The sequence below is a fragment of the Protopterus annectens genome, chromosome 1.part1 (genome assembly GCF_019279795.1).
Source record: "Protopterus annectens isolate FY-2018-M chromosome 1.part1, PAN1.0, whole genome shotgun sequence".
NCBI classification, from domain to species: domain Eukaryota; kingdom Metazoa; phylum Chordata; order Ceratodontiformes; family Protopteridae; genus Protopterus; species Protopterus annectens.
This window is the reverse complement of record NC_056726.1, coordinates 667,131,522-667,144,521: the sequence shown is the minus strand read 5'-3', so window position 1 is coordinate 667,144,521 and position 13,000 is coordinate 667,131,522.

The following is a 13,000-nucleotide window of genomic DNA, read 5'->3' as shown; positions in this document are numbered from 1 at the left end:
TTTGCTGTGAAGAATCTGTACACATTCTATTTCTACAACAACATAGAGTAAACGCAACAGTGGTATAAATCTTTATTTTAGTAACACAACACAGTGTTTACTACTGCATAGCCTGTAGATCCATATTAGTCTAGCAAACTTTATTTATTCAGTAGACAGAGAACACACTATACCTACTGGCAGTACACAGTGTACTCATTCTTATTTATTTCACTATATACTGCAAGATAGATCTGTACTCACCAACCTGTCGGCCCACCCTTGACAGTCTGTCCACATGGGCCTCCACATTGCTAAACCTCTCCGCTGCAGCTGTAGGGGTAAAAACAAATATTATGCATACCTGTCTATCACCTACTCAGAGTAGAATTTGGTACAGTTACGGATTAGATACTTGCAAACTACTGGAGCATTTTGTGGCCGAGCATCTTGGATCCACTGGGCCAAGAGCGCTCCCTTCCTACACTTTAGTTCAGCATAATGATGCTGTACCTGCTCACCAGTTCAAGGGATTCCAGTGGCACTGGTGAAGTGAGGTGCCAAGACAGTCCCAGTCCTTCACTTTGTACTGTGAGCCCTGGTACTGGCCCATCAGCAGTTTGTCATCATGGTGTTGAACAAGGAGTCCAGCCATGACCCTGGACTCCAGAATGCCCCAGCTCTGTGCCCGGAAGTGTGATCTCTCTCCAATGCCAGACATGGTTCATGCACAGATCAAACTACAGCAGGTTCTGGCTGTATTTCTGCCTGTGCAGTTTAAATAAGGCCATATTCTCACCCTTTGCTGTCACTGGACCATTTTGAAAGTGTTGAGCACAGCTTACTGATGTGCAAATCTGCTAAGCTGAGTTGAGCAGTGCTTACAGGGGTACATGTTGAGCAGTGCTTAGCGGTGTGCAAATCCGCTTAGCTGAGCTGACTGCTGCTTAGAATTAATGTCTAAGCAATGCTCAAACTGGCTGAGTGGAGCTAAGCACTGCTAAGCATTGCTCAATTTTCATTTAGGAAATATTTCAGAATTTTAAATGAATTAGTTATTACTGACATATTATTAAGTGTATATGATTTACTTGACATGACATCCCCCTTTGTGTTTTTATTACATTACCCTGGGGTGTGACTATACTGTATGGGACACTGGTATTTACATGGGTGATTTCACATGTTTTATCCACTTACACTTCCATTTTGGACCAGCTACACTCCCCTGGTTAACAAATATCAATTATTACATAATTTAAAAATAAAAAATTTAACAATGCTTTCCCATTTAAAAGTGAAGGGCCTATCTTGGTACTAAAGCCATGAACTGCTGCATGCAAAGCCAGAACTCTAACCACTATGCTATCTTGCCATTGAAGATTTTTGGCAATACATTTGTATTTAGCTCCTATAGATGTTTAAGCAATGCTTAGCAGAGGGCCGTGACGTGCAAACCCACTCAGCTATGCTTAAAATTTACTTATAATGGAAAAAATTTAATACAAGCACTTTAATTACATTTATTAATACTAATAGTGATTCATATTCATATTTGGTAATGCACTACGTGTATGTGCAAAATCAGGATTGATGTCACTAAATAATGGCATACATTTGAGTTTCAGACTTCTAATCCTTCAGAAAATGTTATGTTAATACAAACCCTTTTCCTCTACCAACTTTCTAAGTTTATGTGAGCTTCACTTAAAATATGTCTCTATTTTTGGACCTTTGTCCCCTCATTTGGTTGCTGTTTGTCCTCAGTTTGGCCACTAAGAGGTTTGCAGGTATGGCTGTGTGTCTGAGGACACACTTGTAATGTAAAGTGCCCTATGGCACTTTCACAATGCAGGGGGTATGTGACAGTACCTCTCACATACCCCTGCATTTATTTCAATTGCTAATAACTCTTTCAATATCTGTGGACACTGTTTTAGTTTTCTTAGCTGCTTTCAGTGTCCATGGTCACTGAAAGCACTTAAAAAGTGCCGTACAGCACTTTGTGAGTGCAGGGGGCATGTTGGATCTGTGAACAATACTGCAATATGTCCCCTGCAATAATTCAGTGTTTCTTTCCACAGATTTGTTCTCAGTAGTGAGCCTTCATGAATATGTAAGGTATGCTGCTAAGATGGCTATACCATTCACTCCATGTAGGAATAACACTATTCCTACATGGAGTTTATGGAATCCTGGGGATAGTAGACAGTATACCCGCATTTAGACATCTGAACCTTCAAAACACAGTCCCTATTTTTGGACATATAATTCATAACAGCTCCACTGCTATCCATAATTATTCTAATTTATAATAATGTATAAATTGTTATAAGTGATATTTAATATAATGTGAAATGGAACAACAGTAAAAATGTCTGGAATTTCCTGTATTAGAAACCAGGATCATGTGTAGAGCAGCCCTACACTTACACCTGTTGCCACAGGAATATTGAAATAACACTTGGATATTTTTCTGTTCTTTACTATAAACTAAACTGTCACAACAGTAAAAATATGTTGCACTTCCTGTATTAGAACCCAGGACCATATGTCGTATAGTCGTACAATTACACCTGCTGCCACAGGAACAGTTAAATAAAAGTTAGATATTTTCCTAGTCATTATTACCTTTTGCGTGTTAACCACCATGCAACGCCTCTTACCATGTTTGTGCAGTGCCCAACAGAATTGATACAATGTATCCATTTTTGTTGATTGTCTGCATGCTCTCTGCAAAGCTTGCTAACTGCCATGCAATGTCACTTCGCAGTTGTCACTCATTCATCTCTAATACATAAAATAAGAAGGCTTTGGGTTTCTTTTGAGATGCTTTAGTACATGCAAACACATCAAGATGGATAACTGCATCTTTAAATATAAACAAACTAGTTAACAAACAGTGCTCACATGTATACATGCTTACATCTCAACAGCTTTTCAGCAGAAAATGATCGATTTCAACAATTGTTTAAGTTTCTGGTGTCATTCTAAGGGGATCCAGTATCTGTCTGCCTGGGATGACATGACTGACAGACCTCAGTGCTTTGCCAGAGATGGCCTGCATCTGTCACCCCTGGGCTTCTGGATACTGGCCAAGGCTCCTTCCACTCCTATAGTACCTTTTTTAGGTGGTGTTCTAAAGACCAAATTACCACCATAACAGCTACAATCAAATGCAATCTGTGGGTCATGCTACTCAATGCTAGAAGTCTAAATCTCAAAATGTACTCGCTCGAAGCACTTCTTAAAATGGAGAACATCGACATTTGTGCTGTAACAGAGACCTGGTTCAAGGCAGCAGAAAGCACTCCTGCACTACCAGGCTATAACTCATTCCACACCTTTCAGCCCCGAACTTGTACCGAACCTCCAAAGGTGGTGATGTTTTCATATTCATAAAGGATGCGCACATTCCCAGATGGGTAGCCCAACATAACGCATCAGAGATACTTTAGGTGCAGCTAACATTGGCTAAGACAGAGATTCAGTTTGTATCCTGCTATAGGCCCCCAACCATTTCCCAAGACTCGCACTCCATGTTCCTAAGCACCCTGGAGAATATTAGGGTCCAACCTAACACTCTGTTACTAGGTGACTTCAACTACCCTTCCATTAACTGGGTAAACTACTCATGTACTAATACACTTTCCCAATGTTTCTTGGAGTTCATTAATTCCAATACCCTGGACCAGCTCTTTGTTACCTATAGTAGAGGTAGCAACATCCTTGACCTGGTCATTACTAACATGGGCAACCATTGCTCTACACCAATAGTCAGCTCCTCCCTGGTTAGATCCGACCACAAACTAATCACCTTGGAAATACACATCCCCCTAATCCCTCCCCACAAAGGTAACTACAATGAAAAACTTCTCCAAAGCTAACTTTGGGCTCCTAAAAACAAAAGTGGCTAACTTCACAGCACCCATGCAAATGGAGAATAGTTGCGTGATTGCAGAATCATACATCAATGGACTGTACAAACACGTACAGAAATGCATGGATCTCGACATACCCAGTAAAACCAAGATGCTCTCTTCCAAAAAAGGAAGCCAATCTAGTGGTCCCCTGCCATAAATAAACTACAACAGCAGGAAACTGATTCAGAATAAGGTAAAGTCCCAAGACTGGAAAAACTCCCTTATCAGCCTCAACAAAAAGTTGAGATCCCTCATCAAATCCTCTAAAGGTAGCTATGAAAACAGAATTGCAACAGATAGTAAACACAGCCACAAGGCCTTCTATAGTTACGTAAAGAATCTCCATGGCAATACCCAGATTTGCTTTGAGCTACTGCACAATGATACCTCCTATACTGAGCCAATAGATATTGCCAGTATACTGGCCAACAGATTCAGTGCCAACTTTACCCCTCTCCCACCAAAGGACCAATCACAATACAAGTAGATTGTCAGGTACCCAGTATTACTGCTGCATAGGTTAAAACAGTACTGTCTAAGGCCAAGAATACAGCTTCTATGGGACCTGACAATATCCCTGGTTGTGTTCTACATGAACTACAGAGTGACCTGGCACCTCACCTGTGTGCCCTGTTCAATCACAGCCTCACCTCAGGTTTTTGTCCCTACCAAATAGCGTACTGCTACAGTCATCCCTCTCCACAAAGGAGGAGCGACTACAGACCCCTAGGAACTATCGCCGCATTAGTCTGACAAATCTGATAAGCAAAACTATGGAATGCATCATCGTGGACCAAATAAACAAGGATATAGGGAAACTCCCAACTCTGGATCTCACACAGTTTGGTTTTGTGAAGGATAGATCATACATGCTCAACTTGGTTGGCTTCTTTGTCACCAGAGCTGTGGATGAAGGCAAGATGGTTTATACAGCCTAACTTAATCTAGCCAAAGCTTTTGATACCATTCCCCACTCAGGAATCACAGAAAAACTCACTAAGCTTGGCATCAGCCCCTATATAACTAGGTGGATTGCAAACTGGCTTACAGATAGAACCCACAGTGTGAAAGTGGCTGGCTCCAAGTCAGACTGCTGACTTGTCACAAGTGGAGTCCCACAGGGTTCGGTCCTAGGTCCTCTCCTGTTTGGTATCTACATCTCTGAAATCCAGGCCAACACAAAGGGACTCTGGCTGACAAAGTTCACACACAATTGCAAGTTGGGAGCTATTATTAACTTCCCAGTTGATGCTGACATTCTACAAAATGGTCTCACTGAGCCCAACGACTGGTGTGGGAAACATGGCCTTAAGCTCAATGCCAAAAAATGTGTTGTCATCCCCTTTGGGAAAAACCCATTTCCCATGAATTACCACATTGATGGTAGCCCACTAAACACAGAAGGCATTATAAAAGATCTGGGAACATAGGTTGACAGCAACCTCTCTTTTGATCACCACATTGCCATTGTGGTCAGAATGTCCTTCTATGTGGCACATCTCATTACTAAGGGTTTTGCATCCAGGAAGAAAGAGGTCGTTGTCTCCCTTTACTCTTCCCTCATTAGGCCAATAATTGAGTACAATTCCACTTTGACATGTACCTCATTAGACACCTGCAACAACTGGATAGGCTACAAAAGTACCTCACAAAGAGGATCCTAGGCTTTAAACACTTGTCCTGTATGAACAGACTCAAAAACCTCCAACTATTATCGGTCTCATATTGTCTACTTAGAGGTGATATCTGCGACTTACAAAGCCATGTCTGACCCAGCTCTTTTTTAGAAATGCTACATCTAAAGAAATCCCAATTCCTCCACAACCTCAACCTCATTACCACAATTAACAGAACATGCTGGAGGGACAGGTTCATAACCCAGAGACTGCCCATGCTATGGAACAGACTTCCCATACATGTCAAGCAGAGTACCTCGCTGACCCTCTTCAAGAGAAATCTTGATGAGTGGATGGGAAACAGAAAAGCCACCCATGGGATAACTCCAGTGGCTCTACTCAACAAAGGCACTGGGAACTAAGGTCGGGTGGCACTATGCCAGGGTAATCCTATGGCTAGGCTTGTAAAGGCCCCAGGGCCATTAGCCTAGTGCATGCCTATGAACCTATGAATCTAACTACAAAATGGCAGTCAGTCTTGCATGTGCACAGTATTTATACACCTGTGCAAGCCCTTGGATAGCTTCTTAAAGGTATATATATACTGCTCTACATCCTCCCTTTTTAAAAGATGGCCCTTTATGCAAAACACTGTTAGAGCTAGGCATGCATTACTATATACACTGGAAACAAAACACAATGTTCATGTCCAAGTTGCTTAATATCTGCTACAGGGTTTAGAGATTTGACCATATCTCGTAACATAACAGCTGGGACTAAGTTTAGCAACAGGGACAGTCTGCGGTGCACAATACATATCAGGAAATTCTGAATTCATCATAGGAACATGAATGTCCTCTGGAACTTCCTCTGTAATTGGAACACCTGACAACTCACTCTGAGATAAAGAGTATTTCTTACAGGCTATGTACTGTGGTATAGACTGTGACACCAGTCTCAGATGTTTCTGATTCCACCTACAAGTTGCACCTTCTCATTCTAGAATGTGTGATCTTGGCTCTGGACCAATATTCTTCATGACACCAATCTGATCATAACCTCTGGATGTTTGCATCCTTACCACTTCTCCCTTTAGTAATGGATTGAGCAGTTTACTGGGCTTATTGTAGTAGGCCTTCTGGAATAGGTGCTTTATCAACAGATTGACTTTTACTGATCTGTTGTTCTTGACACATGGAACCAGCAATTGACTACTGAGTGATAATGTGCTTCTGGTTTGTCTTGACAGAAGTCTCTGAGCTGGTGAACCAAGATGTTTATCACTAGGAGCATTTCTGAGATTAAAGAGATTCAAAAACAATGAGTGAAAAGGTCACTGAAACACCAATCAGTAAAAACAAAATAAAAACTCCAGCAAAGCTAGAACTTCCACTGAGTGACCTCCCGTACCTCTTGTATCAGAGGCACATGGGATATATGCAAATGATCCTTATGAACATCGTGTTTCAGCTAATTGGCAATTCTGAATGCCCATGACTTTTTTTGTCGTTTTACTGGACAATTTCAGGCCAATAAAGCCAAGCTGCGATTTGGCTTTATTGGCCTGAAATCGTTCAGTAAAATGATAAAACAAGTCATGGGCATTCAGAATCGCCAATTAGCTGAAACACCTGATGTTCATAAGGATCATTTGCATATATCCTATGTGCCTCTGATACAAGAGGTTTGGGAGGTCACTCAGTGGAAGTTCTAGCTTTGTTGGAGTTTTCATTTTGTTTGTATTGTCTCATTTTGACTTTTCTAGTAACTGTTTTGCACTTTGCACTGCACGTTCTGCCAAACCATGTGACTGCAGGTACTCTGGACTACTTGTGACATGAGTAAAGTTCTATTCTTTAGCAAATCTTTTGAACTGCTGGCTTGTAAACTGCATGCCATTGTCAAAAATAACTTTGTGCAGACTACCATGCACAGCAAAATGATATTTTATCTTAGTAATGCCTGTACTGGATGCTAGTTTAGGAAGTAAGTCAATCTCAAACCAGTTGGAGTAAGAGTCTACTAACACCAAATAATGTTGACCATTCCACTCGAAGATGTCTGTGGCTATGGTCAACCAAGGTAGTTCTGGAATCTGGTTAAGCTGAAGTGGTTCCTTCTGTTGATGTGGCTTTGCACTATTACACACTCAGCAAGATAAAAGTGCTCTGTCAATGTCTTCTGACATAGAAGGCCAAAATACTAGGTCCCTTGCCCTTCTTTTGGTAGATTTGGTTACTGGATTACCACAATGCAAGATAGTAATGTACTCAGATGGCAAGAACTTTGGAACAATTACTTTTGGACCTTTTATAATGGTACCTTTGTCAGACAAAATGTCATCTCTGTATGGAAAATAAGGTTGCACTTCCTGATTAAATTGTTTTGAGAGCCATTCTTGATTGATAAAGTGGTTGAGCCTCTGTAAAACTGGATCTGTAGCTATGTGATCTCTCAACTCATCAAGATGTAAGGAAGAAAAATTTCTCAGTTCCATGACTTCAAAATCATCAGTCGATTGAAAACCATGATTGTCATTCTGTTCAGTGGTATTTCTGTGTGAGATGGATAACAAATCAGCAAGAAAAATAATTTTGCCTTTCTTGTAGACAGGATTGAAATTGTACTTTTGCAATCTCAGCATGATACATTGCAGTCTGACTGGAGCTGAATGCATTGGTTTTCTCAAGATTGTGACTAATGGTTGGTGGTCTGGTTCGACCTGGATAGGTCTACTATAAACATAATCATGGAACTTCAAACATGCAAACAAAATTACCAAAAGCTCTTTCTCAATCTGGGCATACTGCATCTCAGTTTGGGTAAAGACAACAGGATGATCCTCTTGTTGAATGACTGCACCAAGTCCAAATTTTGAGCATCCCAGGAAAATGTAACTGGTTTATGAACATCATAGTATCTGAAAGTTAGTGGACTTGCAATTCTCTGTTTCAGGAGATCAGATGCTCTTTGGTGTTGCTGTAACCAAGACCAGGATAAACATTTACATGTCGGCTCTCTGATTGGCACTGATAGCTGGCTCAAGTCTGGAATGAACTTGCCTAGGTAGTTGACCATGCCAAGAAAACATTTCAGGGCTTGAACTTTGTCTGGAGCTGGCATCTTTAGAATGGCTGTTTATTTTGAAGGGTCTGGTCATAAGCCTGTATGAGTAATTAAATGACCAACATAAGGAACTTCTTGTAGCCTGAATTTGCATTTGTGCCCTTTCTAGAACTTTTCTGAGGTTTCAGTCAGGTTCTGCTTCATCACAACCTCCTTCCAGTATGTCATCTACTATAATAGTACAAGGATACCCCCAAATAATTTGCTCCATTGCTCGATGAAAAACTTCACTTGCAGAATTTACTCCAACTGGCATTCTCAAAAATCTGTATCTGCCAAATGGAGTACTGAAAGTAGTGAGCACTGAGGATTTTTTGTCAAGCTGAATTCTCCAAAATGAACTCTTTGCATCTAAGACAGAAAAAATATTGGAATTTGGCATCAAGGCTGTGACTTCTTTAACTGTGCACATTGGATGATGAGTTCTTTTTAATGCTTTGTTCAACTCTCATGGGTCAGTATATATTCTGATGTCATCTGAGCTTTTCTTGTGAGCTACTACCATGGAAGATACCCATTCTGTTGGAGTTTTCACTGGACAAATTATACCTTGTCACACCATTTTATCTAGCTTGGCCTTGACTCTGTCCTGAATGGCTATTGGAACTTTGAGTGCTGGCCTGATAACTGGACTGTCCTCTGGGTCTAACTTCATGGAGTACACAACTGGAAGCTTGCCTAGTTTGTCTTGGAAAAGATTGGCATAGGTAGAAAAAATGTGCTGGCCAAATTTAGAGCAGTGGTCTTTTAATCTAACATGATGGATTTCCTTATTAAATGAAAGTAGTTCCATTTTCAAAGTGTCTCTGAGGCCTAATAATGACTGAACGTGCCTCCTGACCACATAAAATAGCAAGCCATAGCTTCTTCCTGCAAAGTAACATGAAAGCACTACTGAGCCTTCAATTTGAATTCCTTCACCTCCATAAACAACAAGTTTTGCACACCTTTCACTTTTATATGCTCTGGCAAATGTTTCTGCAGACATAACATTGCACTTGGAACCTGAATCAACTTTGAGCTCTGTGGGTTTGCATTTATCCGAACAATACAAAATACTTCATCTTAAATCTACTGCATTGACCACTTCCTTGAAGCACTGACACACCCTCAACATAAAGAGTACAGCTGCCACAGCCTAGCTGATCAACTTGTTTCTTAAATGTTCCCTTTTAATAAAAGAATGTGGGCCTTTTGATTTACAAAATCTTTTGAAATGATTCCATTTATTACATTTGTGGCATTGCTGACCAAAAGCTAAACATTTTATCCTTTTAGACTCAAGACTTCAACCACAATTATAACAGCTGACAATGAAAGTGGGTTGGGGCTCATGCTTTGAGTTTGCTGACTCACTCTTATGCTTCACTGAGACTGAGCGAAGTTTGGAATTTGCTAGAAATTCTGGTGTTTACCAGTAGTTGCGGCAGGGGTTGCTGCTATGTGCTTGGGCCTGTTTCTTTTAACCACCTGCTGCATACTATCAACATGAGCTTTATCCCAGTGCCTTCTAGAGCTGCTCTCATTCATAAGCATATTTGTGTACTTTTCTGTGAGTTCATATATCTAGCAAATCTCAATAGCCTTATTCAAAGTTAAATCACTGTCATGAAGGAAAACCTTTCTCACAGCACCATCGTTTATGCCACACACAAGTCTGTCCTTTATCAACTCATCCCTTAAATCACCAAATATGCATGTTTTGGCCTTATTTCTTAGGTCAGTTATATATGCTGCAAGAGTTTCAGCAGGCTTTTGATTCCTTGCACAAAATAAGTGCCTTTCCATTGTAACATCAGTCTAAGGGGTTACACATCTCTCTAAATTTACATTTTAAGCACTCTGAGTCCTCCCTTGACTCAGCTGGTACAACAATATGACGGTTTTCCCCTTTTGCTGCATAGATAGCAGGTGCATACACAAATGAGCATTCCCTTTCAATAGCTTCTGACCCAGCTAAATTAAGCAGACTAAATGCCTTTGTATGGTCATCTTTATTAGAAAATACAACCTGTATGCAAATGTCATACTCTTGCTCAAATACTATCCAGTTCTCAGCAATATTACTGTCAAACACAAATGCATTGAGCTTTTGAAATCCATCTGTCATGCCCACAAAGTATACACAAACACAGGGAAAATATGGCCCTTGTAATTATGTATGAACAAACTGTTCTGTGAGCTTGTAGCAACATTCATATTCACAACAAACTCTTCAAAATGTTTCACTTTGTGTAATATGCTCTGTAATGGCTGTACTCTGTGAAATAACTTTACTGTAACACCAGAAACATGCAAACACATCATATACTTCTGAAAACTCGGATATCTTTGCTTAATATGAAAAAAACATGTGCTTTGTGAAAATGCAGTAATTTCCTCTTATTTTATTCATTTTATGCAATTCAGACTTTATTTCAAACATTTTCAGTTGTAACTCAAATATTTTATCAATATTGTACATGATGGTTTATGTGAATATTATTTAGAACATTCTGTATGCCCAGTTTCATATTATATGAAAAGAAATAGTGCTAAGTATTAATTTGTTTCTAACATGTTTTGCGAAGTATGCACATTTTGGGATGATCCACTCCTGTATATCCTACCAGCATCTAAACAAGTGCCTTAAGTCATTTTGGCCAAGCCATTCCCGACTCCATGCACATTTAGATACGCCACTTCTGACACCATGTCTCTCATTTGTCTTTAATACATAAAACAAGAAGGCTTGGGGTTTCTTTAGATGTTTAATACATACAAACACATCAGGATGGATAGCAGCATCTTTAAATACAAACTATTTAACAAACAGAGCTTACATGCATACATACATGCTTACATCTCAACAGCTAACTACAAAATATCAGTCAGGCTTGCACATGTTCAATATTAATACTCTTGTGAAAGCCCTTGGATAACTTCTTAGTGGTATATACACACATATTGATATAAAGTGGTGTTGCGTGATGGAAGGCAAAAAATGCAACAATGCATCTTTTTTGACATTTAGAATGTCTACATCCTGTCTGTAGGTGCCCTGTCTGCTTCCTGTGTGGGCCAGAAGTCTGGGTTTGCTTGATAGTAAGTGTCACACAAAGAAGATGAGCAAAGCTAAACTTATTTTAGCCTTGTGATCAGTGTTTACATAGCATTTATTGTGTTTCTCAGCTTCCCCTGTTTGCTCTAAGCCATGCACCATACAAATACTGGCCATATATATAAAAAAATGGGGAAAGGAGATGGAAGGAAGAAAGAAAAGAAATCGATTAAATAAACAACACTACAAAATGATGCTGGTACACATTAAATATTTTTTACACAGGTCTGTATTTGAGCTCTCATTCCAATGAACCTTCAAAACACTATAAGGGCATCTTATCCCTCTTTGCCACAGAAACAGCTTTGCAGCAGAGAATAAAAATCACTGTGAATACAAGCAACTGCAACATTATCCACAGTATTAACAAAACATATGACAGTTGTACACTTCTGTATTCTTTGTAGATGTATTAATTTCAGATATAGTGAAATGAGTGATCACACGACCATTTATGACAATTACTTGCAGAAATGCAGCTTCTGTCTTATCCCTTTGTGTTTGTTGCTCATTCTTCTTCTATCTGACCAGCAATCTGAGAGATGCAGTATTTAAGGCATTTTGCTTAAAATGTGTGAGGATATTAAATGGCAATAATACACAGTTGTCAACAAATACATGGGATGTTGAATGTTATTGAACAAAAAATGTGAAATGTGTGTTGCTTGCTTACATTTCAAACCTTGATACAATTACTTCTACACATTGTAAGTCTAACTTGGCTAACACACCCACTGGAGAAAGGGAGTCTGAACTGCTGTTGTGTTTTCCCTCTCCCTACCAGTAATCATTCACAGTTGCAATCCATTAGCAACAAACACTGAGGGAGTGCTTGCAGTATGTTTACATCTGCTACACGAAGCCAAGAATTTGGGGTTCAGCAATTCTAATGGGTTCACACCTCATTTGCATCTTCACAATGCTCACATCCCTGAAACTACACTATAAAAAGGGAACCATATAGCTAGGGGACCTGAAGGTAAGGAGACTTGTTTATGTTTATAACACAGAAAAAGATTGCTTTTAGTTTGTATTTATCTGCATATAAGACTACTGATCTTGATAAGGTATTATTGCATTTTCAGTTATATACTGGATAGGCTCACATGTCATTAAGAAAAAGGAAAAAAAAAAAATATATATATATATATATATATATATATATATATATATATATATATATATATATATATCTAGGGTCTATATTATAACAACGAGCGATCAGATGATCGAACGTTGTTATATCGACCTAAATG